Genomic DNA, 27,321 nt, shown 5'->3' with positions numbered 1-27,321 from the left:
GCTTCGTCTGTTCCTCATTCCTGACTTGACCTTTGGACTGCCTTTGACTTCGCTTCAGCCTGCCGCCTGCCTCAGACTTGGTCCGTTCTCGACTTCGCTTCAGCCTGCCGCCTGCCTCAGACCTTGGTCCGTTCTCGACTTCGCTTCAGCCTGCCGCCTGCCTCAGACCTTGGTCCGTTCTCGACTTCGCTTCAGCCTGCCGCCTGCCTCAGACCTTGGTCCGTTCTCGACTTCGCTTCAGCCTGCCGCCTGCCTCAGACCTTGGTCCGTTCTCGACTTCGCTTCAGCCTGCCGCCTGCCTCAGACCTTGGTCCGTTCTCGACTTCGCTTCAGCCTGCCGCCTGCCTCAGACCTTGGTCCGTTCCCGACTTCGCTACAGCCTGCTTCAGTCCACAGCCTGCTACGGACCTCGTTTCAGCTTACAGCCTGCTTCAGTCCACAGCCAGCTACAGACTCCGTTCCAGTCTACAGCCTGTTCCAGTCCACAGTCTGCTACAGATTCCAGTTCAGTCTTCAGCCTGCTCCAGGCCCAGCATTCTACAGACCCTGCCTCACTGTCCGGTTAGCTACAGGTTCTGCTGCCGCCCGCTGCCCTGTCATCAGCTGGCCCTCAGCCTGTACAGCCGGTCCACGGACTATCTTACACTCTTGGACTTTCCATACTACACTCCCAGCCCAGGCCTTACCTGCCACTGGACTTTGAGCATATACCCCAAGTCCCAAGGTTCCAGGACCCTATGGGCTCCTCCTGGGGGGCTCCTGGTTCCCGGGTGAACACCACCAGCCTGTGGCTCCGCCTCCCGGCCTACCCTGTCATCCTAGGTGGGCCGATCCACCGCGGCCTCGGAGCTCCTACACCTTCAGCAAGGGACACGCCCGGTGGCTGAGTATATTATAGACTTCCGAACCCTGGCCATGGGGCTCGCTTGGCAAGATGATTGCCTTAAAGGGATTTTCCTCGAGGGTCTGCAAGGCCGAATCAAGGATGAACTGGCAGGTTGGGAGCTTCCTGAGGACTTAAATGACCTAATGGACATTGCTGGTAGGGTGGATCACCGTCTCCAACAGCGGGATAGAGAGACTTGCTCGAGTCGCCGAGCCTCACCACAGCTGTCTACCTCCGCCAGAACACCGGCTCCCAAGGTTCTTCCTCCCACTGTGCCTACTGGGGAACCCATGCAATTGGGCAGGTCTCCACTTACCCCGGAAGAAAGGAAGAGACTTCGCTCCCTAGGCCTCTGCCTCTATTGTGGAGGCAAGGGGCACTTTCTTGCTTCGTGCCTAGAGCGTCTGGGAAACGCTCGTGCCTAGGTTACACTGAGGAGCTATACCTAGGCGCTACTGGATCAGCTCCTCTCTGCACGCTACCAGTAACTCTGAAATACCCCGGTGGGGAACTCCAGATTCGTGCCTTCATTGATTCTGGCGCTGAGGGGAACTTTATTGTGGCTGATCTGGTGACTAGGCTTGCCCTGCCGACACTACAGAAGGTCCCTCCTCTGCGGATCTCCTCGATCCGAGGTACTCTGCTTCCGGGGGTCATTTTTTGCTCCACGGCCCCAGTGACTCTGCAAACAGGCCTGCTCCACTCGGAGGAGATCTCCCTGCTCGTCCTGGAGCGAGCGGTGCACCCGTTGGTTTTGGGACTTCCTTGGTTACGTCAGCATTCTCCCGTGATACAATGGGATGACTTCCAACTGGTTCGTTGGGGTTCTGCCTGTTTTGAACGCTGTCTACACCTCCCACGTCCGCCCAGACCTCTGCACCTCTGCTCCTCGCACCTCCTCCCTGAGCCATATCAAGGCTTTCAGGATGTTTTCTCCAAGGAGATGGCGGAGATCCTTCCCCAGCACCGGCCGTTTGATTGTCCTATCGACCTCCTGCCGGGCACCACACCCCCTTGTGGCCGAGTGTATCCTCTGTCGCTACCTGAAACGAAGGCCATGTCCCAGTATATTACGGAGAACCTAGCCAAGGGGTTCATCCGCCCGTCTCGCTCACCGGCTGGTGCCGGATTCTTCTTTGTGGCCAAAAAGGATGGCTCCCTCCGGCCGTGTATCGATTACCGCGGCCTGAACGCCATCACCAAACGGGATCGGTACCCCCTCCCGCTTATCCCGGAGCTTCTGGATCGCCTCCAGGGTGCCCGCATCTTCACGAAGTTGGATCTCAGAGGGGCCTATAACCTCGCCGCATACGCCCAGGGGACGAATGGAAGACGGCGTTCAACACCAGGGATGGGCATTACAAATACCTGGTAATGCCCTTTGGACTCTGCAATGCCCCCGCCGTCTTCCAGCACCTCATGAATGAGATTCTGCGTGACATGCTCCACTCGCATGTCATAGTCTACCTGGATGACGTGCTCATCTTTTCCAAGGATGTGGATTCCCATCGCCGCCCCGTCACACAGGTTCTTCAGGCTCTCCGAGACAACCGCTTGTATGCCAAGCTGAAGAAGTGTACATTCGAGGCTGAGTCTTTGCCCTTCTTGGGATACATCATCTCCTCTACCGGCTTCCGCATGGACCCAGAAAAAGTAGCGGCCATCACCAAGTGGCCTCAGCCCACGGGCCTCAAGGCCCTCCAGTGATTTCTGGGCTTCGCTAATTTTTATAGACACTTTATCCCGCGATATTCGCACCGAGTTGCTCCGCTCACGAACCTGACCCGCAAGGGAGCTGACGCCAAAAACTGGCCTGACGTTGCGGTGGCAGCCTTCTCCGACCTCAAAGAGGCGTTTCTTTCAGACGTTTGCCTCCGGCATCCGGATCCCTCTAGACCATTCATTGTAGAAGTCGACGCCTCCAGTATAGCGGTTGGGGCGGTTCTCAGCCAACACTCTGACTCTGGCCAACTCCTCCCTTGCTCTTACTTCTCCAGGAAGTTTTCTCCAGCCGAGAGCAATTACTCCATCGGGGACAAGGAGCTCTTGGCGATAAAGCTCGCCTTCGAAGAGTGGAGACAATGTCTCGAGGGCTCCCTGCATACTACCACCGTATACACAGACCACAAGAACCTGGAGATCCTGTCACAGGCTCAACGACTGAACCCCCGTCAAGCCCGTTGGGCCTTGTTTTTCAGTCGTTTTGACTTTGTTCTGCAATATCGGCCGGCGGCCAAGAACCTCCGAGCGGATGCTCTCTCCCGCACTTAATGCGTCGAGGAGGATCAAGAACCTCCTCAATTTATCCTGGACCTGACTAAGGTCCGCCTGTCTGCTTTGACGGTCCTCTCCCAGGATAGGACTGTACTTCCTTGCTGGGATCGCCTAACGGCCTTACGCTGGGCTCATGACTCCCTCATCGGAGGGCATGCAGGACGCGAAAGGACTTTAGAGCTTATCAATCGCTTCTATTGGTGGCCCAACATCCGGCGGGATGTTTTTTCCTATGTGAGTTCCTGCCCCACCTGCGCACGTCAGAAGCCCAGCCCTGGATCCCCTTGTGGCCTTCTATAGCCACTACCGGTCCCCACCGAACCCTGGACCCACATAGCTACGGACTTCGTGGTGGACTTACCCTCGTCTTGCGGGCATACGGTCATCTGGGCCACCGTTGACCGCTTCTCAAAGATGGTACATCTAGTGCCTTTGCCTAAACTTCCTTCAGCGCCCGAACTGGCCCGTCTCTTTGCTCAGCATGTCTTCAGGCTACATGGTCTTCCCCAAGACATAGTCTCCGACAGGGGACCCCAGTTTGTAGCTCGCTATTGGAGAGCCCTCTGCAAATGCTTTAAAGTAAAGCTCAGCTTCTCCACAGCCTTTCACCCACAGAGCAACGGGCAGACCGAGAGAATGAATCGGACCCTGAAGGCTTACATTCGGGCCTTCATTAACGAAAGACAGGACAATTGGTCAGAACTACTGCCGTGGGCCGAGTTCGCCTACAACAATCAAGTTCACGCCGCTACCGGCAAATCCCCATTTCAACTAGTTTACGGGAAACCACTGAGACCTCCGCTCCCGCTGGATGTCCCCAGCGCCTCGCCGGCCGTTCAGGTAACGGCTCGGCAACTACAGACATTGTGGCACAAGACTCAGAATCAGCTATGCCGTTCGGCCGTGTCCGCCAAGCAAGCGGCCGACCGCCACCGACGACCAGCTCCCACCTACTAGCCGGGAGACCGAGTCTGGCTCAGCACCAGGAACATCCATCTCCGACTCCCAACACGGAGATTTGCACCCAAGTTCTGTGGGCCATTTCGGGATGCTGAGCGGGTGGGCCTGGTCTCGTATCGGCTGAGACTGCCTTCTACTCTCCGAATCCACAATGTCTTTCATGTGTCCCTGCTTAAGCCTGTGGTCCTCTCTCGTTATCACCGTACGCCTCCAGATCCTACTGCAACAGCCATCGACGATGACCCCACTTACCAAGTGCGTGAGGTTCTTGACGTCCGCTTCCACAACCGTAGATGGGAATACCTACTGGCGTGGGAGGGCTGTGGTGATGAAGATAACACCTGGGAACCCAGCCGCAATATCCTTGACAAGAGCTTATTGCAACAGTTCCATCAGGACCATCCAGGGAAACCAGGGCCTCTCAAGAGGGGTCGTAAAGGGGGGGGTACTGTTGCGGTCTCTGCTGCTTCCCCTTCTCTAGCCCTGAACAGTGCCTACCTCCGCTGCTGGAAACGCCGCGTTCCGCGTGGCTGGGACTCCGGCAGCCCTGCCAGTTCCACGTGGCGGCCGCCATTGCTTGCCCGTCTCCCTGCTGCCTCGTGCACGCGCGAGGACGCCCACTTTGTGCGCACAGCTCCCGGAAGTCTGGCCCCGCCTGTGCTGATGACGTCACGCCCTAAGCCCGATATAACCGGCGTCCAGACTCCTTCTCCTTGCCTTGCAACGAGGTTCACTACTGCCTAGTAGTTCTGAGTTGCGCTTCGTCTGTTCCTCGTTCCTGACTTGACCTTTGGACTGCCTTTGACTTCGCTTCAGCCTGCCGCCTGTCTCAGACCTTGGTCCGTTCTCGACTTCGCTTCAGCCTGCCGCCTGCCTCAGACCTTGGTCCGTTCTCGACTTCACTTCAGCCTGCCGCCTGCCTCAGACCTTGGTCCGTTCCCGACTTCGCTACAGCCTGCTTCAGTCCACAGCCTGCTACGGACCTCGTTTTAGCTTACAGCCTGCTTCAGTCCACAGCCAGCTACAGACTCCGTTCCAGTCTACAGCCTGTTCCAGTCCACAGTCTGCTACAGATTCCAGTTCAGTCTTCAGCCTGCTCCAGGCCCAGCATTCTACAGACCCTGCCTCACTGTCTGGTTAGCTACAGGTTCCGCTGCCGCCCGCTGCCCTGTCATCAGCTGGCCCTCGGCCTGTACAGCCGGTCCACGGACTATCTTACACTCTTGGACTTTCCATACTACACTCCCAGCCCAGGCCTTACTTGCCACTGGACTTTGAGCATATACCCCAAGTCCCAAGGTTCCAGGACCCTACAGGCTCCTCCTGGGGGGCTCCTGGTTCCCGGGTGAACACCGCCAGCCTGTGGCTCCACCTCCCGGCCTACCCCGTCATCCTAGATGGGCCGGCCCAAGGGTCCACTACCTCGCCTGCAGTACCCAACTACAACACAACGCACAATTAAACTCTGGAATTTGTTGCCAGAGGATGTGGTTAGTGCAGTTAGTATAGCTGGGTTTAAAAAAGGATTGGATAAGTTCTTGGATAAGTCCATTACCTGCTATTAAGTTCACTTAGAGAATAGCCACTGCCATTAGCAATGGTTACATGGAATAGACTTAGTTTTTGGGTACTTGCCAGGTTCTTATGGCCTGGATTGGCCACTGTTGGAAACAGGATGCTGGGCTTGATGGACCCTTGGTCTGACCCAGTATGGCATGTTCTTATGTTCTTAAAGGAAGAGCGGGATCTGAGGGGATTGTATCTGATGATCTTAAGTTGGCCAAACAGGTTGATAAAGTGATGGTAAAAGCTAGAAAGCTGCTTGGCTGCATAGGGAGAGGAATGGTCAGCAGAAAAAGGGGGGTGATATTGCCCCTGTACAGGTCTCTGGTGAGACCTCACTTGCAATACTGAGTACAGTTCTGGAGACCCCACCTTCAGAAGGATATAAACAGGATGGAGTCGCTCCAGAGGGGGCTACTGAAATGGTCAGTGGTCTTCATTCTAAAGCTTATGGGGAGAGACTTAAAGATCTGAACATGAACACCCTAGAGGAGAGGTGAGATGGGGAGATGTGATAGAGGCATTTAAATATCTCAAAGGTTTCCATGCAGAGGAGCTGAGCCTCTTTCAATGGAAAGGAAGATCAAGAACGAGGGGTCATGGGATGAGGGTGAAAGGGGGTAGACTCAGGCATAATCTCAGGAAATATTTCTTTACAGAGAGGAAGGTAGATGCATAGCGCAGTCTCTCATTGGAGAAGGTGGAGACAAAAACGATAGGTGAATTCAAGAAAGCCTGGGATAGATACAGAGGATCTCTCAGGGATTGCAAAGCTGAATTAGTTGGGTGGATGGGCAGATTTGAGAGGCCTTGGGGCTTTTTCTGCCGTCCTGTTTTTATGTTTGTAAAAGTCATCAGCAGTTCTGCCTCCCTCCAGCTGGGCCCCAGAAATCTGTTGGCGAGGTTATAATTAAACTGGGCATCTGTGGTAGGATTGGCCTCAGCTGCCTCCCGTCCTGAGAAGCTTTTAGTTTGGGTGCCACAAAATGGGAATGTCCTTCCTGGTCCTCTGACCTTTAGGCAGATGAAGGTCTTGGACAGGGGCTGGCAGAGGGTTTCTGGGTCTGTCGGGGATGGCGAGGCTTGGGCGGGGTGTGGAGAGCTGCTGCCCTCAGGACAGTCCTGGAAACGCTGCCCGGGGTGGGGTCAGAAGAGGGAGATGGGTTATCATTGTCACTGGACGCACCGAGGCACCCTGAAAGGCCTCGGCCTGCTCGGGTGAAGTCGTTGGACGCACGCAGTCACTTTGAAGCCTTCTCTTTCGTCGTTCCTTGCTTGTCTTTCCATCTCTCTCTGCTGCAATTCAAGCCCGGCGCGCTACTGATAAGGTGTTTTTGGTTCCAGCCGCCAGAAGGTTACCATTCTCTTAAAATGCAAGGGGAGGTCCTCCCGGATGCTGGCGTCCGTCCCTGTGACCGAATGCGTCAGAGACAGTATCCGAGCAAGGGGATAATTCATGCACAGCGCACCTCGGTCAGACGTGCCTACGAGGAAAACCAGGGGGCGCAGGGGACGGGCCAAGAAGATGGGTTTGTTTTGCTTTGTGAGCGCGTGACGCCTGCAGATACCCGCGGACATGAATCCGTTCACAGCCCCTGAGGAGGGAGTCATGTGGGTATGAGGAATACCTGGGAGGATGTGCCGGTGCCTGGCTGGCACAGCGGGAAGGGCAGGGGGTGGTCTGGGTCCCATTGAGCTTGAATTAAATGGTGGGAGCACAGGGTGGAGAGGAAGTGGAGTGTCCTGAGTGGTGCTCCCCTCACAGGGAGTTAAGCAGTTTTATCTCAGCAAACGTCCAGGCTCCCAGATGTAATGATGCCTGGGTTGTGGGGGACCATGGAAAGCCACGTCAGTCTTCCAGCGTGCCGAGGGCACGTTTGGGTTCGGGGAGGTTTCTGGCACGATGCAGATCACAGCCGCCTTTTTCTTCTCTTAGCTTCCAGAGTTAAGGAATGCTTATCCTGACCCCCACCCGCACAGTCTGCCCCCCCCCCCCCCCCGAGCGGATCGGAGATGCAGACCGTGGGAGAGAGGTGCCTGCGGCAGCAGAACAGTCGTTTCATTACACTGCAAGCCAGCCCTGCCGTTTGTTTTCACGATCCAAGCACCCGCATGAATGGATTTATTAACCAGAGCATTAAAATATTCCTAAATCTAAATATATCCGAGCAACCAAGGAGTGACTGACCTCTTCAGTGGTGCCGCTCACAAAACATCGACCACTCGGAAGAAAACCTTCTCTTTTGTCTTATTCCTAGGTCTCCTTTCTTTTGAGTATATTTTGTTTCACCCGCACCCCATTCTTCGCCCCATTGGCTACAGGGGGCTTAAGCCTTCTCAGATCAGCCTGTCCGTCTGTGCCACTCCTGTAGGTATCCCCCCGCCCTCCAATAACTTTTTAACTGTTTATCCAGTTTCATTCAGGTTTGTACCGTAGATAGGGGAGCTCCCAGCGACCCTGGCCTGCAGGACCCCTCATCATTTTATTTCCTAGAGGGGAAACGGGACAGGGAGGCTCAGCAGAACATGCTGAGGTGTCACCAGCTGACTCCGTGCCTTGCCTGATGTTTAATGCAGACGTTATCACTCAGAAAGTTGTCATAACCGGGGAAAATTTCCGTCCCAGAGATGAAAAGCGGGAATTATGAAATGTTTCCATATCTCCTAGTTACAAATCTCCTTCCCCAAATCCCCTCTGAATTAATTCTTTTATCAGGGCGATACCTGCATAGGCTCCAATGACAAACAGCACAGCAGCAGCAGCAGCCCCAGTTTACTTAGGTTTGCAACTGTGGTCATGGCCAAGTAGAAGGAGCTTTCAAAAGACATTAAAAAATGTTTTTCAAAACTGAAATAAATAATAGGAAGTGAAGGATCTGAATGATTTAATTTTAACTGGCAAGCTGAATTATAAAAAATTTGCCACTATCTCTCGTTTCCCAGGGTAAACCCAAACCTATCGAAGGCAGAGCAAGGTTGGGCCTGGATAGTAACGGACAGAAGAGCACAGAAACATAGAAACATAGAAACATAGAAATGACGGCAGAAGAAGACCGAATGGCCCATCCAGTCTGCCCAGGAAGCCTCACACATTTTTTCTCTCATTCTTATCTGTTACTCTTAGCTCCTTGTTCTATTCCCCTTCCACCCCCACCATTAATGTAGAGAGCGGTGATGGAGCTGCATGCAAGTGAAATATCTAGCTTGATTAGTTAGGGGTAGTAGGGGCAGTAACCGCTGCGATAAGCAAGCTACACCCATGCTTATTTGTTTTACCTAGACTATGTTGTACAGCTCTTGTTGGTTTTTTTTTTCTTCTCCCCTGCTGTAGAAGCAGAGAGCCATGCTGGATATGCATTGAAAGTGAAGTATCAGGCACATTTGGTTTGGGGTAGTAACCGCCGTAACAAGCCAGCTACTCCTCGCTTTGTGATTGCGAATCCTTTTTTTTTTCTTCACCCCTGTCGTTGAAGCTATGCAGGATATGCGTGAAGCATCAGTTTTTTGGTTTTTTTTTTTTTTTTTTTCCCCCTGCCGTTGAAGCAGAGAGCTATGCTGGAAATGCGTGATGTATCAGTCTTTCTCCCATGCCGATGCAGCAGAGAGCCATGCTGGATATGCGTCGAGAGTGAAGTATCAGGCACATTTGGTTTGGGGTAGTAACTGCCGTAACAAGCCAGCTACTCCCCGGTTTTACTGCGCCCGGTTTTCCCCCCACAGGGGGGAAAACCGGGCGCAGCAGACTGCCCAAAAAACGGCAAACCACAGATGCATCCTGCCAAGAATGTCATGGCGACAGGTTGGGACTTTGATCAGCAAACTCAGTGAAAAAGGCACATGGTACTTCCAGCACCATCCCTGCCTTGAAAAAAGCTGCGTTTATTGCGTGCCTGCTGCGCATTCCTCGTAGAAGGCAGGGGAGGGTCTGAGTCAGGGCCAGTGCGAGGATTTTAGGCACCCAGGTCAAACCTCCCCATATCCAGATATTACAAGTGAAAAATATCACTTACAGCAACACGTATATTATATTTACATGCAGAGCTGCGGTGCCGACCAGGAAACCCTGCAAAAATACCCGCAGTACCTGAATGTAAGGCACGTCAAAGAAAAGTGGAATATAACTCAAATAAATAAGACACTTGCAACCCATGTGGTATTGGCCCTATTGTGATGTGCATTGGGTGTGGGCTTGAGGAAACTGAACTACAATACAATATAGTAAACCTCCCATAGCAAAACAGCCAGCACTCAAACAGTAACAACCCTACCTACGAAACGGCAACCGGTAAGTCAGCCTGTAGGGTCCCAATGTCTTCTGCTGGAAACTGGTAAAGTAAGTCACTGGATATTCTTTTAAATCTATCATGCCCTAAAGGGATCACTGCAGCACATTAGGGAACTCACTCAGCAGGTCCTCAGTCTGCAACTTGAAAGGCGGCATTTGGTAATTCTAGGTGATTTCAATTTCTGGATGCGCCTAGTGCAAAGGAGTTTTTATCTACCATGATGTGTCATGGATTTTCTCAGCTAATTTCCAAGGTATCTTTTTAGCCTTTTTTTTTTTTTTTAATCTTCATAGCAACAGACTGGGGGGGGGGGGGGGGGGGCACCATTCTGATTTTCGGGCGGCATCTAATCTTGAGTGTATTTTTGAGAGGAAACTTTGAAATATAGAGAAGCCACATATCCAGAGTCAGTTTCTTCCTGCCGGGATGCAAGGATTTACAAGACATTTGTTCCATAACTAAGAAGTGGTGTATTTTGTTTCTCCAAAAGGTAATCAAGGAAGCAATTGTCTGTCTCCAAAACTGCAGGCAACAAAAGAACTTTCTGTGTCCAGGAGCACTGGGTTGTAGAGTGAAAAGAAGAGCAAATGTTTTCAAACAGCGCAGAGGAGGTGTAAAAAAACCCAAGGATGGTGATGTGATCCCTTCCGTCATAAAGACTGCATCTTGGAAGAAGACCAGAAAGATTGGACAAGACGGCCTGTGCCAGCAGAGCATTCGATACATATATATCTGAGTCTGATACGTGTGCTAGAAAAGGCTAACGTTGTGAAATAAAAGCTCTATTTAAAAATTTAAACTGTGTTTTTCTCATTTATACGTTATTCGGAAATGTATATACATGAGCGAAGCAAGCAGTATGAATCTTTATAGGGAACTGTGGCTGTAATTCTTCTGAGCATTTATTCCACAAAGGTGCAGGATCCCATTTGTCCTCCATCCACCAAAGAGATTAGTGTTTTACCAGAGATAGGCATTGTCAGATTAATCTAATCAATTTCTTTGGCTAGAAGATTGGATCAGGAAAGAGCATACTCGGATTTCAGCAGTTCCTCATAGACGTCTTTATAAACCAACTGAGTGCCCTAGGTATGGGTCTTAAAGTGACAGGCTGGGTTAGAAACCGATTGCCTGGGAGATGACAAAGGGTAGTGGTAAATGGGAAAGGGGGGATACCAGTGGTGTGCCACAGGAACTGGTGCCCGTCTGGTTCTGTTCACTCTTCATAAGTGATATTGTGCAAGTGCTATCAGGAAAGGTTTGCCGTTCCATGGATGGCACCAAAATCTGCAATAGGGTGGCACACTGGAAAGTGTGGAAAACATGAAGTTGGATCTGGAGAAGCTTGAGAAATGGTCTAGAGTTTGGCAGTTAAGATTTATTGCTAAAAAAAAATGCAAGATCATGTGTTTGTTTGTGATAGAAACTAAATAGAGTTGGTCAAAAATGCAGCTACTAAAAGGGTTAGTGATCTTCCTCATAAAGCTAATGGGGACAGACAAAGATCTAAACATGTATACCCTAGAGGAAAGAAGGGATAGGGGGGATAGTGATATTTACATACATCAAATGAATACATGCACAGGAAACAGGTCTTTTTCAATGGAAAAGAGGCTCTCGAATGAGGAGTCATGGGATTAGGGTAAAGAGGATAAAATCAGGAGTAATCTAAGGAAATATTTCTTTGTAGAGCGGGAGGTGGACACGTGGAACAGCTTCCCAGTTGAGGTGGTGGGGATAGGGCAGTGGGACAAGCACAGGAAACCTCTGAGGGAGAGGAAGGGATTGTAGGGCATACCGGGTTGGTTGAATGGTCTTTATCTGCCATCGTGTTCTATTTCATAAGGCTGGTGTGACCTCTTGAAGTCCAGACTCTTTAACAGAGTGCTCCATCTACTTGTAGCACAGGGATAGAGTCCAGTTGTAGGGCTCTGTCGCTTGACCCAACCCATCCTCTTCTGGACTGAGAGGCGGTAAAACTATTCCATGAAGCCATTTTTGGCTTCTAATGGTAATTCTCCTGCAGTTATGGACAAAGAAGATCAGAAGTATGCTGATGAGATCAAGGACTCCCTGACCCCTCCTTTCGTTGTTCTTGAACAGAAGTGCACATCTCACATGATCCAGATGGAGAATATTGCGCTGGTGGGATTCAAGCCATTGTTATGGGTTACTGGCACACAGGGCGATCCTTGATGGATCGGCTTTCTTACTTTCCACAGTCTCAGGTCCACAAGTCTCTCCTCCCAACACTTCTGTCTCCTCAAAACCTCACCCACACGTCTTGATTAGGTTTATCCTACAGAGGAAGGGGAGCAGTCAGAAACTAGGTCCTGCTCTCATTTTTCTAAGCTGCCTTTTTCACCAAAAAATGGGACTGAAAGCAGTGTAACAACAACAATTAAAATACATCACAATGTCAGAAAATAGAATAAATGGTCTCTGATTTACTGCAGTTCACTCTTGATCCCAAATATCTTCTGAAGTCCTTGCATAGGCTGCTAGTATCCTCACCAAGGCTGTCTTCTCTAGGAACCTGATGCCTGATCTCTCCGATTGACGTGTTCCATCTGACGGGTTCCCTAAAGACCTCTATAACACAAACAGACAGAAGGGAAAAGAGAGGGCAGTCTTCTCTGACCCCTGACCTCTTTGCCAGCCATTCACCACTGATGCATCTACAGAACCACTTCCCCGTCCCGAACCTATGGAGCACTGTGGTCTGCTTTCCCCTTCCAGCTCTTACTCAACACAAGATTCTCTGTGACCTCATGGGTGAAAACCTTCCCCTTTAGTTAGTAAAACCTCTCCTCGTTAATAATTATTAAAAACCGCCATTTGTTGGCCAGCACCCGCGTGGTACAATTTGCCTTTTGTTTTACAGCTAGCTAGATGATGCGAGTGACACTTGGTGTTAGCCCATTAGATTGGGTGGGTAGCAGCCTCTCACGCTGCCAGGCAATGCCCTCACTTCAAAATTAATAAAATCTCACTGAAGGGCAGTGGAGATAAAGTGAGGAGAGCAGGGGGGAGGGCAACTTTCAAAGCTTTTTTCTTCTCTTTAGGGAAGGAAATGGGGGACTTGAAAAATGGCCTCCCTCTAAACGTGCATAACTTTACGCACGGACAGGAGAAATGGCGCTGCGGAGGAGTTAGCACTCACCTGCAGACTTTTCAAGTTTCTAAACTGTGCTTATACATTTCTCCCCATTCCTCCCCCCTTCCGGAGAAAGTCCATGTGCAAGTAGCAGACTCAGAACTAGTTCTGTTTTGGGATCTTTTTGGCATAAGGTCTGCAGGCTTTATACTTCTGCCCCCGAGCTGAAAGTTGTCCCGATAGTCCTAACCCCTAAATTAATAAAGTCAATGGATTTGGCCCCCACCAAACGTCTAGCTGCATGCTCTGCAAAACCTGTAGGCGTTTGAGGTTATACTGTGTGATGCAGTGGAACAGAGAGTTACAGGAGTTAATGCGGTTGGTGATCAGTGAGTGTATGACAGTCGCTGGGTCACGTTTCTTGAAGTAACTTGTAGGCGTTTGAGGTTGTACTGTATGATGCCGTGGAACAGAGAGTTACAGGAGTTAATGCGGTTGGTGATCAGTGAGTGTATGACAGTCGCTGGGTCACGTTTCTTGAAGTAACTTGTAGGCGTTTGAGGTTGTACTGTGTGATGCCGTGGAACAGAGAGTTACAGGAGTTAATGCGGTTGGTGATCAGTGAGTGTATGACAGTCGCTGGGTCACGTTTCTTGAAGTAACTTATAAGCGTTTGAGGTTGTACTGTGTGATGCCATGGAACAGAGAGTTACAGGAGTTAATGCGGTTGGTGATCAGTGAGTGTATGACAGTCGCTGGGTCACGTTTCTTGAAGTAACTTGTAAGCGTTTGAGGTTGTACTATGTGATGCCATGGAACAGAGAGTTAGAGGAGTTAATGCGGTTGGTGATCAGTGAGTGTATGACAGTCGCTGGGTCACGTTTCTTGAAGTAACTTGTAGGCGTTTGAGGTTGTACTGTGTGATGCCATGGAACAGAGAGTTTCAGGAGTTAATGTGGTTGGTGATCAGTGAGTGTATGACAGTTGCTGGGTCACGTTTCTTGAAGTAACTTGTAGGCGTTTGAGGTTTGTACTGTGTGATGCCATGGAACAGAGAGTTTCAGGAGTTAATGTGGTTGGTGATCAGTGAGTGTATGACAGTTGCTGGTCACGTTTCTTGAAGTAACTTGTAGGCGTTTGAGGTTGTACTGTGCAATGCCATGGAACAGAGAGTTAGAGGAGTTAATGCGGTTGGTGATCAGTGAGTGTATGACAGTTGCTGGGTCACGTTTCTTGAAGTAACTTGTAGGAGTTTGAGGTTGTACTGTGCGATGCCATGGAACAGAGAGTTACAGTAGTTAATGCGGTTGGTGATCAGTGAGTGTATGACAGTCGCTGGGTCACGTTTCTTGAAGTAGTTTCCCAGTTGACAAATTTGGCATAGATGCAGAAAGGAGGTCTTTACTTCCGCTGAGACGTGGGCTATCACTGTGAAATGCTGGTCAAGTCGTTCCCCCGGACTACCTACAGGTTGTAAGAGGGTTCTTGACATGAAGGCCAAAGTTAATGGAGAGCCCCCTTGTTGACTAACCAGAGGAGTTTGGACTTGGCGGGGTTTAGCTTGAGTTTGTGTTTGTTAAGCAGGTTTAAAAGAGATCCTCCTAGGGCCTCGCGAGGTCACTGCTGAGAGACAGTCATTGAGACTGGCAGTTTGCTGGATGTCATTGGCAAGAAGGTGAGGTTCAATGTTGAAAGAGTGGATGGAGTCACAAATTAGGTGGATGTGGATGATGACAAGGATTGGGAAAAGCACCAAACCATGTGGCACTTCAGGGTGCGTTCCCATGGTATGGATGTTTTCTTGGTCCACGAGACAGACTGGAATTAGTTGGCTGTTTCTGTGGTCAGGGAGTGTATGTTGGCAGGATTGGGATTCTGTCCCATTCTTGGGATAAGGAGATTTCTAGGTCTCACGCCCATATGAGAGGATTGGTTGAATGATGTTATCAAATAATTTTAATAGTATCCTTACTAAGTCAAGGCTTTCTTTATCGAATAGAAAATTCTGACAAGTACATTTTGAAAGGTGCGCGCTTGTGCCCATAAACGAGTGTATTGGGCATGCGAGTAAAAATGCAATCAATTCTATATTGTGCATGCAAGAACGCATGTATCATTTAAAATGCACTCAATTCTATGTTGTGCATGCAAGAACACATGTATCATTTAAAATGCACTCAATTCTATGTTGTGCATGCAAGAACGCATGTATCATTTAAAATGCACTCAATTCTATGTTGTGCATGCAAGAACGCATGTATCATTTAAAATGCACTCAATTCTATGTTGTGCATGCAAGAACGCATGTATCATTTAAAATGCACTCAATTCTATGTTGTGCATGCAAGAACGCATGTATCATTTAAAATGTCCCTGCCATGTTGGAGTCTTTATGCATGTATGAGAGAGAGAGAGTGAGAGAGAGAGAGAGAGAGAGAGTGAGAAAGAGAGTGAGAGAGAGAGACTCTTTTAAAGGGCCAATCTGACCCTCTCTATATCTCCCACTGTAAGAGGAACACTTTCAACTCAGGATGGGTTTTTGGGGGTGGGGGTACTTTTACAAGGGTATACAGACCCTTGCGCCCTAGGCAGACCAATGTAACCCTGCCCCCCAAAAAACCCTCCCTGAGTTGAAAGTGCATCTCTTACAGTGGGAGATATAGAGAGTCTCTCATTCTCTCTCTCTCTCATATATATCTACCATATAAATGGGCTTGGGCCGACGTGCCGCAAATGCGCAGTAGAGAGCAGCTCTACTGCGCATGCGTGAGAGCACGTCGGACAGAGGGGAGCCCAGCGGACGGCTGCCTTGGAAGCGGCGAGGAGGAGCAGCGGCGGCAGCACAGAAGGTCTCCGGGGGGGGTCTCTCTCACTCGCGCGGGGAGAAGCAGTGGCGGCAGCACAGATACAGAAATGGGAGGTCGCCGGGAGTGTCTCTCTCGCGCGCGCCTCATCACCGAGCCCGGTGGAGCGGCGCGCGCAAGAGAGAGAGATCCCCGGAGACCTCCAATGGAGGAGCAGCGGTGGCGGTTAAGTGTCAGGCGGGCCAGAGAGAAGAAGAGGGAGTGGAGGAGGGCTGAGGGAGAGGGAAGGGGTTGTGGAGGAGGTGGGAGGGAAAGGAAAAGGATGTAAGTGGGGAGGGTAAAGTTGTGGAGTACAGAAAAAGGGAGTGGAGGAGGGCTGAGGGAGAGGGAAGGGGTTGAGGTGGGAGGGGAAGGAAAGGGAAGATGAGAAGGGATGGAAGGAAGAGGATGTGAGTAAGTGGGAAGGGTAAAGTGGAGTAGAGAAAAAGAGGGAGTGGAGGAGGGAGAGGGGAGAAGGGGAAGGAAAGGGAAGGTGAGAGGGGAAGGAAAAGGGAAGAGGATTTGACTGAACAAGTGGGAAGGGTAAGAAGTTCTGGAGAAGAGAAAAAAGAGTGGTGGAGGAGGGCTGGGAGAGGGAAGGGGTTGTGGAGGAGGTGGGAGGGGATGGAAGGAATAGGGAAGTTGTGGAGAACAGAGCGGCTCTAACCCTGCCGGTCTGAAGGATGGAATCTCGAGTTTATATATATTCAGGATCCCTCTTACAGTGGGAGATATAGAGAGTGTCAGATTCTCTCTCTCTCTCTCGTACATGTATATTCAGGATCCCTCTTACAGTGGGAGATATAGAGAGTGTCAGATTCTCTCTCTCTCTCTCGTACATGTATATTCAGGATCCCTCTTACAGTGGGAGATATAGAGAGTGTCAGATTCTCATTCTCTCTCTCTCTCTCTCTCGTACATGTATATTCAGGATCCCTCTTACAGTGGGAGATATAGATAGTTTCAGATTCTCATTCTCTCTCTCTCTCTCTCGTACATGTATATTCAGGATCCCTCTTACAGTGGGAGATATAGAGAGTGTCAGATTCTCATTCTCTCTCTCTCTCTCTCGTACATGTATATTCAGGATCCCTCTTACAGTGGGAGATATAGAGAGTGTCAGATTCTCATTCTCTCTCTCTCGTACATGTATATTCAGGATCCCTCTTACAGTGGGAGATATAGAGAGTGTCAGATTCTCATTCTCTCTCTCTCTCTCTCGTACATGTATATTCAGGATCCCTCTTACAGTGGGAGATATAGATAGTTTCAGATTCTCATTCTCTCTCTCTCTCTCTCTCGTACATGTATATTCAGGATCCCTCTTACAGTGGGAGATATAGAGAGTGTCAGATTCTCATTCTCTCTCTCTCTCTCTCTCGTACATGTATATTCAGGATCCCTCTTACAGTGGGAGATATAGAGAGTGTCAGATTCTCATTCTCTCTCTCTCTCTCTCGTACATGTATATTCAGGATCCCTCTTACAGTGGGAGATATAGAGAGTGTCAGATTCTCATTCTCTCTCTCTCTCGTACACGTATATTCAGGATCCCTCTTACAGTGGGAGATATAGAGAGTGTCAGATTCTCATTCTCTCTCTCTCTCTCTCATACATATATATTCAGGATCCCTCTTACAGTGGGAGATATAGAGAGTTTCAGATTCTCATTCTCTCTCTCTCTCTCATACATATATATTCAGGATCCCTCTGGAGCAGACTTGCACCTCACTGGGACCAGCAGCAACGTTACCTCCAGAACTTGGCACACCTTGCCAGGGTCAGCCTTGCAAAATTCAGGGGGTTACACCTGTACATCTTGGCCCTGCCCCTTTTCTGCCTCCTTATTCTTGATACGTGCACTTCCTGGCTTCTTAAAATTCACGTTGAAAAAATACCTGCTAGAGCTTATTTCCTAGTCTGGCCCTTCCTCTCTATCTCCCTTCTTAGTCCTCTTTACCCATTGAATCTCATGGCGCCCACATGCAAGACATAATATAGCACAGATGTCATATGGTAAACACATTCATGCTAGATTGCCTGTTTATATAACATCTGAGCAGTATTCCTCACACATTGTACACTTCCTGTATTTACACAGCCCATCATAAATTCAGCTGTTCTTATACTGATATCAGTGCAGCACAGGGCACAGCTTATAACAGGATTTGTAGAAAAGGAAATTAAAAAAAAGGTAAACAGTGACAGAACTGAGGTTTTCCATTTATCCACAGGACAGGTACAGCACGGGCTGAAGCAGTGCGAGCTCCCCTCACATACACACACTCTGCCCCTTTATGAACACACACACATACACACACAAACATACACATACACACAAACACACATACACACACATACACACACACATACACACACACAGACACACACACACACACACACACATACATACACAAACACACACACATATACACACACACACACATACACACACACACACATACAAACACATACACACACACAAACACATACACACACACACATACACACACACAGACACACACACACAGACATACACACACAGACACACACACCCACATACACACACACATACACACACACAGACACAGACACACACACACGCACATACATACACACACACACATACACACACACACACACACACAGACATACACACACACGCACATACATACACACACACACATAGAAACATATATAGAAACATAGAAATGACGGCAGAAGAAGACCAAATGGCCCATCCAGTCTGCCCAGCAAGCTTCACACATCTTTTCTCTCATACTTATCTGTTTCTCTTAGCTCTTGGTTCTATTTCCCTTCCACCCCCACCATTAATGTAGAGAGCAGTGATGGAGCTGCATCCAAGTGAAATATCAAGCTTGATTAGTTAGGGGTAGTAGGGGAAGTAACCGCCGCAATAAGCAAGCTACACCCATGCTTATTTGTTTTACCCAGACTATGTTATTCAGCCCTTATTGGTTGTTTTTCTTCTCCCCTGCCGTTGAAGCAGGGAGCTATGCTGGATATGCTTGAAGTATCAGTTTATTCTTCTCCCATGCTGTTGAAGCAGAGAGCTATGCTGGATATGCGTGAAGTATCAGTTTTTCTTCTCCCCTGCCGTTGAAGCAGAGAGCTATGCTGGAAATTCGTGATGTATCAGTCTTTCTCCCATGCTGTTGAAGCAGAGAGCCATGCTGGATGTGCATCGAAAGTGAAGTATCAGGCACATTTGATTTGGGGTAGTAACCGCCGTAACAAGCCAGCTACTCCCCTCTTTGTGAGTGTGAATCCTTTTTTCCACATTTCCTCTTGCTGTTGAAGCTAGAACGATGTTGGAGTCACAGTAAGCATGTGTACGTTTATTGAATAAGGGTATTGTCTCCAGGCAGTAGCCATCATTCTGGCGAGTCACCCACTCTTCATTGGCGGCCTCTTGGCTTTATGGATCCACAGTGTTTATCCCACACCCCTTTGAAGTCCTTCACACACATACACACACACAGACATATACACACATATACACACACACACATACACACACACACACATACACACACACAGACATACACACACAGACACACACACACACACGCACATACATACACACACAGACACATACACACACAGACACACACACACATACAGACATACACACAGACACACACACACATACAGACATACACACACAGACACACACACACACGCACATACATACACACACACACATAGAAACATATATAGAAACATAGAAACATAGAAATGACGGCAGAAGAAGACCGAATGGCCCATCCAGTCTGCCCAGCAAGCTTCACACATTTTTTCTCTCATACTTATCTGTTTCTCTTAGCTCTTTGGTTCTATTTCCCTTCCACCCCCACCATTAATGTAGAGAGCAGTGATGGAACTGCATCCAAGTGAAATATCTAGCTTGATTAGTTAGGGGTAGTAGGGAAAGTAACCGCCGCAATAAGCAAGCTACACCCATGCTTATTTGTTTTACCCAGACTATGTTATTCAGCCCTTATTGGTTGTTTTTCTTCTCCCATGCTGTTGAAGCAGAGAGCTATGCTGGATGTGCATTGAAAGTGAAGTATCAGGCTTATTTGATTTGGGGTAGTAACCGCCGTAACAAGCCAGCTACTCCCCGCTTTGTGAGTGCGAATCCTTTTTTCCACATTTCCTCTTGCTGTTGTAGCTTAGAGCGATGTTGGAGTCACAGTAAGCATGTGTATGTTTATTGAATAAGGGTATTATCTCCAGGCAGTAGCCATCATTCTGGCGAGTCACCCACTCTTCATTGGCGGCCTCTTGACTTTATGGATCCACAGTGTTTATCCCACACCCCTTTGAAGTCCTTCACACACATACACACACACAGACATACACACACACAGACATACACACACACACACACATACACACACAGACACACACACACACAGAAATACACACATACACACACACACACTAGCACAAAATAGGTACTCCATGACCTTTTATGCCCTAGAGCAGGCAAAGTTCCCATTTTTTACAAACTTCCATGACCCTGCAGCCAGGGTGAACCCCAGCTGGTCAGCCTGAAATTTCTGTCCTATGAGAGACAAATTATCGTTTTACAAGATTTCAACCTGGTGGGACATCATTAGCAGGGCTGCGTTATCACCTGCCGCTTCTATCTGCAATCTGTCAGCTCCACTAGCTCCCATCACAGGTGTAAATAACTGTGAGAGTTTTTATTAGACTTCCCCTGCCAGAAGGAGAACAGAGAGCGCTCCTGTAAGGTGTGACACACCTCCCCAGATAAAGAGATGAGCTGATAGACACAGGGCACTGCTGCTTAAGTTGTACATTCAGTAGGAAAATAGATGAAAAGCATTTATCCTGCCCATGCTTTCTCTACAAAATCCATTCAGGAGCTGCACATTGTCCCTTTAATAATAGTGATACGCATGTAAAAACAGGCCATACTGGGTCAGACCAAGGGTCCATCAAGCCCAGCATCCTGTTTCCAACAATGGCCAATCCAGGCCACAAGAACCTGGCAAAAATGCAGCAGTACACATCTCCTATAACCACTGTGACATGCAGCAGTACCCATCTCCTATAACCACTGTGACATGCAGCAGCGCACATCTCCTATAACCACTGTGACATGCAGCAGCACACATCTCCTATAACCACTGTGACATGCAGCAGCGCACATCCCCTATAACCACTGTGACATGCAGCAGCGCACATCTCCTATAACCACTGTGAATTGCAGCAGCACACATCTCCTATAACCATTGTGACATGCAGCAGCGCACATCTCCTATAACCACTGTGACATGCAGCAGTACCCATCTCCTATAACCACTGTGACATGCAGCAGCGCACATCTCCTATAACCACTGTGACATGCAGCAGCACACATCTCCTATAACCACTGAGACATGCAGCAGCACACATCTCCTATAACCATTGTGACATGCAGCAGCACACATCTCCTATAACCACTGTGACATGCAGCAGCACACATCTCCTATAACCACTGTGACATGCAGCAGCACACATCTCCTATAACCACTGTGACATGCAGCAGCACACATCTCCTATAACCACTGTGACATGCAGCAGCACACATCTCCTATAACCACTGTGACATGCAGCAGCGCACATCTCCTATAACCACTGTGACATGCAGCAGCACACATCTCCTATAACCACTGAGACATGCAGCAGCACACATCTCCTATAACCGGCATGACATGCAGCAGCACACATCTCCTATAACCATTGTGACATGCAGCAGCACACATCTCCTATAACCACTGTGACATGCAGCAGCACACATCTCCTATAACCACTGTGACATGCAGCAGCACACATCTCCTATAACCACTGTGACATGCAGCAGCGCACATCTCCTATAACCATTGTGACATGCAGCAGCACACATCTCCTATAACCACTGTGACATGCAGCAGTACCCATCTCCTATAACCACTGTGACATGCAGCAGCACACATCTCCTATAACCACTGTGACATGCAGCAGCGCACATCTCCTATAACCACTGTGACATGCAGCAGCGCACATCTCCTATAACCACTGTGACATGCAGCAGCGCACATCTCCTATAACCATTGTGACATGCAGCAGCGCACATCTCCTATAACCACTGTGACATGCAGCAGCGCACATCCCCTATAACCACTGTGACATGCAGCAGCGCACATCTCCTATAACCATTGTGACATGCAGCAGCGCACATCTCCTATAACCACTGTGACATGCAGCAGCGCACATTTCCTATAACCACTGTGACATGCAGCAGCGCACATCCCCTATAACCACTGTGACATGCAGCAGCGCACATCTCCTATAACCACTGTGAATTGCAGCAGCACACATCTCCTATAACCATTGTGACATGCAGCAGCGCACATCTCCTATAACCACTGTGACATGCAGCAGCGCACATCTCCTATAACCATTGTGACATGCAACAGCGCACATCTCCTATAACCACTGTGACATGCAGCAGCACACATCCCCTATAACCATTGTGACATGCAGCAGCACACATCTCCTATAACCACTGTGACATGCAGCAGCGCACATCTCCTATAACCACTGTGACATGCAGCAGTACCCATCTCCTATAACCACTGTGACATGCAGCAGCACACATCTCCTATAACCACTGTGACATGCAGCAGCGCACATCTCCTATAACCACTGTGACATGCAGCAGCGCACATCTCCTATAACCAGCATGACATGCAGCAGCGCACATCTCCTATAACCACTGTGACATGCAGCAGTGCACATCTCCTATAACCATTGTGACATGCAGCAGCGCACATCTCCTATAACCACTGTGACATGCAGCAGCGCACATCTCCTATAACCGTGACATGCAGCAGCGCACATCTCCTATAACCACTGTGACATGCAGCAGCACACATCTCCTATAACCACTGAGACATGCAGCAGCACACATCTCCTATAACCATTGTGACATGCAGCAGCGCACATCTCCTATAACCACTGTGACATGCAGCAGTGCACATCTCCTATAACCACTGTGACATGCAGCAGTGCACATCTCCTATAACCATTGTGACATGCAGCAGCGCACATCTCCTATAACCACTGTGACATGCAGCAGCGCACATCCCCTATAACCACTGTGACATGCAGCAGCGCACAACTCCTATAACCACTGTGACATGCAGCAGCGCACATCTCCTATAACCAGTGTGACATGCAGCAGCGCACATCTCCTATAACCACTGTGACATGCAGCAGCGCACATCTACCATAACCTCTGTGACATGCAGCAGCGCACATCTCCTATAACCACTGTGACATGCAGCAGCACACATCCCCTATAACCACTGTGACATGCAGCAGCGCACATCTCCTATAACCACTGTGACATGCAGCAGCACACATCTCCTATAACCACTGTGACATGCAGCAGCACACATCCCCTATAACCACTGTGACATGCAGCAGCGCACATCCCCTATAACCACTGTGACATGCAGCAGCGCACATCTCCTATAACCACTGTGACATGCAGCAGCGCACATCTCCTATAACCATTGTGACATGCAGCAGCACACATCTCCTATAACCGGCATGACATGCAGCAGCACACATCTTATTAACCAGTGTAACACATGTGTAGGAACACGCGTCTTATTAACCAACATGACACATTTGCAGCAGCACACATCTCCTATAACTGGCGTGGCATGTTTGCAGCAGCACGTCTCCTATAACCAGTGTGACATTTAGTAGCACATGTCTCTTATTAACCAGCACAACACATGTGCAGGAACACACATCTTATTAACTGGCGTGAAACATTTACAGCAGCATACATCTCCTATAAGCGGCTTGACATGCAGCAGCACAGATCTCCTATAAATCAGCATGACATGAAACAGCACACATCTCCTATTACCAGCATGAAATGCAACAGCACATAACTCCTATAACTGGCATAACATGCAGCAGCACATCTTATTAACTGGCGTGACATGTTTGCAGCAGCACACATCTCCTATAACCGGCATGACATGCAGCAGCACATCTTATTAACTGGCGTGACATGTTTGCAGCAGCACACATCTCTGGCGCAAAATCTTATTAACCAGTGTAACGTATGTGCAGGGACAGACATCTCATTAAACACATTTGCAGCAGCACACGTCTCCTATATCTAGTGTGAAAAGCAGCAGCATGTCTCTTATTAACCAGTGTAACACATGTGCAGGGACACACGTCACATTAAACGGCATGACACATTTGCAGCAGCACATGTCTCCTATATCTGGTGTGAAAAGCAGCAGCACGTCTCTTATTAACCAGTGTAACACATGTGCAGGGACACACGTCACATTAAACGGCATGACACATTTGCAGCAGCACACGTCTCCTATATCTGGCGTGAAAAGCAGCAGCACATCTCTTATTAACCAGTGTAACACATGTGCAGTGACACACGTCACATTAAACGGCATGACACATTTGCAGCAGCACACGTCTCCTATATCTGGCGTGAAAAGCAGCAGCACGTCTCTTATTAACCAGTGTAACACGTGCAGGGACACACGCCACATTAAACGGCATGACACATTTGCAGCAGCACACATCTCCTATATCTGGCGTGAAAAGCAGCAGCACGTCTCTTATTAACCAGTGTAACACATGTGCAGGGACACACGTCACATTAAACGGCATGACACATTTGCAGCAGCACACGTCTCCTATATCTGGCGTGAAAAGCAGCAGCACGTCTCTTATTAACCAGTGTAACACATGTGCAGTGACACACGTCACATTAAACGGCATGACACATTTGCAGCAGCACACATCTCCTATATCTGGCGTGAAAAGCAGCAGCATGTCTCTTATTAACCACTGTAACACATGTGCAGGGACACACGTCACATTAAACGGCATGACACATTTGCAGCAGCATACGTCTCCTATATCTGGTGAGAAATGCAGCACCATGTCTCTTATTAACCAGTGTAACACATGTGCAGGGACACACGTCACATTAAACGGCATGACACATTTGCAGCAGCACACGTCTCCTATATCTGGTGAGAAAAGCAGCAGCACGTCTCTTATTAACCACTGTAACACATGTGCAGGAACACGTCACATTAAACGGCATGAGACATTTGCAGCAGCACACGTCTCCTATATCTAGTGTGAAAAGCAGCAGCATGTCTCTTAATAACCAGTGTAACACATGTGCAAGGACACACGTCACATTAAACGGCATGACACATTTGCAGCAGCACACGTCTCCTATATCTGGCGTGAAAAGCAGCAGCACATCTCTTATTAACCAGTGTAACACATGTGCAGTGACACACGTCACATTAAACGGCATGACACATTTGCAGCAGCACACATCTCCTATATCTGGTGTGAAAAGCAGCAGCACATCTCTTATTAACCACTGTAACACATGTGCAGGAACACGTCACATTAAACGGCATGAGACATTTGCAGCAGCACACGTCTCCTATATCTGGTGAGAAAAGCAGCAGCACGTCTCTTATTAACCACTGTAACACATGTGCAGGGACACACGTCACATTAAACACGTTTGCAGCAGCACACGTCTCCTATATCTGGTGAGAAAAGCAGCAGCACGTCTCTTATTAACCAGTGTAACACATGTGCAGGGACACACATCACATTAAACGGCATGACACATTTGCAGCAGCACACGTCTCCTATATCTGGTGAGAAAAGCAGCAGCACGTCTCTTATTAACCAGTGTAACACATGTGCAGGGACACACGTCACATTAAACGGCAGGACACATTTGCAGCAGCACACGTCCCCTATATCTGGTGAGAAAAGCAGCAGCACGTCTCTTATTAACCAGTGTAACACATGTGCAGGGACACACGTCACATTAAACACGTTTGCAGCAGCACACGTCTCCTATATCTGGTGAGAAAAGCAGCAGCACGTCTCTTATTAACCAGTGTAACACATGTGCAGGGACACACGTCACATTAAACGGCATGACACATTTGCAGCAGCACACGTCTCCTATATCTGGTGAGAAAAGCAGCAGCACGTCTCTTATTAACCAGTGTAACACATGTGCAGGGACACACGTCACATTAAACACGTTTGCAGCAGCACACGTCTCCTATATCTGGTGAGAAAAGCAGCAGCACGTCTCTTATTAACCAGTGTAACACATGTGCAGGGACACACGCCACATTAAACATGTTTGCAGCGGCACACGTCCCCTATATCTGGTGTGAAAAGCAGCAGCATGTCTCTTATTAACCAGTGTAACACATGTGCAGGGACACACGTCACATTAAACACGTTTGCAGCAGCACACGTCTCCTATATCTGGTGAGAAAAGCAGCAGCACGTCTCTTATTAACCAGTGTAACACATGTGCAGGGACACACGGCACATTAAACACGTTTGCAGCAGCACACGTCTCCTATATCTGGTGAGAAAAGCAGCAGCACGTCTCTTATTAACCAGTGTAACACATGTGCAGGGACACACGGCACATTAAACATGTTTGCAGCAGCACACGTCTCCTAAAGCCAGCGTGATGTGTGCAGCTCCACATCATCCTCTTTTAAATCGCTGGGCCTGGCAGGAGCAGAGACCGGGGGTAGGAGGCACAGAAAGAGGATAAATGGAGTTTGTCTCTCACTTTTCTTCTCAGGCACTTTCCTGAGCACATAATTTGGAAGCCTAGAGATAATTAAATTGGGAAAGCTTTGGGATGGGCGTGTGAGGAAGACAGTAAGCTGGAGATAATTATAGCCCTGGGGGTCTTCTTCGGTGTGAAACTTCATGGCTGATCCCCTACAGGGCTACCATTACCTCATGGATAATACCCCCAGTCTTTAAGGTTTTACAGAAAAAGCACTTTACGTTGGTTTCCAGTGGTCGGCTCGTGGGCCGTGTGGTGTAGTCGCTGGACGTGGGCCCTCCGAATCTCCCCCGTGGACAGGGCGTGTTGGGGGCCGGAGGAAGTTGTGGCAGCCCCGCAGGCTGCTTTCCTTCACAGTTTTTATCATAACAAGTTTCGGGAAGAAAATCCTGCATCCTGCTCTGCAGTGTCAGCGGTTCTGAAATATCTCACAGAACTTGCACGAGGACAGATCGTGTTTGGAAAGTCGGAAAGGCACCTGCAGAATCTGCTGAGGCTTCTGGCGGGAATCAGCCGCAGAGCCACGGCTGCTCCCAGCAGCAAACTCCAGGCACCAAATGCAGAATAAAAAACCCACCCCGGGCCTCAGGAACTGTCAAACCGACCAGGATGACAAGTTCATGTGTCTACTTGTACATTTCTGTAATGAAGACCCAACGGGAATGGCAGCTGGAGTGGATGTGGGCATGCAGCCACGGAGG

At 49.0% G+C, this 27,321-nt stretch overlaps 1 long non-coding RNA gene across 1 annotated transcript in view; it reads left to right on the top strand.

Moving 5' to 3' along the window:
* Window positions 1-10,625, top strand: part of LOC115096043 — a 34,276-nt gene extending 23,651 nt beyond the window's left edge. Inside the window, exon 3 of the long non-coding RNA XR_003857947.1 lies at window positions 10,460-10,625. This is a non-coding gene — a long non-coding RNA (uncharacterized LOC115096043). The remainder of the gene's footprint in view (window positions 1-10,459) is intronic.
* The last annotated feature ends 16,696 nt before the right edge of the window (window positions 10,626-27,321 follow it).

Source organism: Rhinatrema bivittatum, chromosome 7, assembly GCF_901001135.1.
Source record: "Rhinatrema bivittatum chromosome 7, aRhiBiv1.1, whole genome shotgun sequence".
Lineage (NCBI taxonomy): Eukaryota > Metazoa > Chordata > Amphibia > Gymnophiona > Rhinatrematidae > Rhinatrema > Rhinatrema bivittatum.
This window is presented reverse-complemented; position numbering and strand designations above follow the sequence as displayed.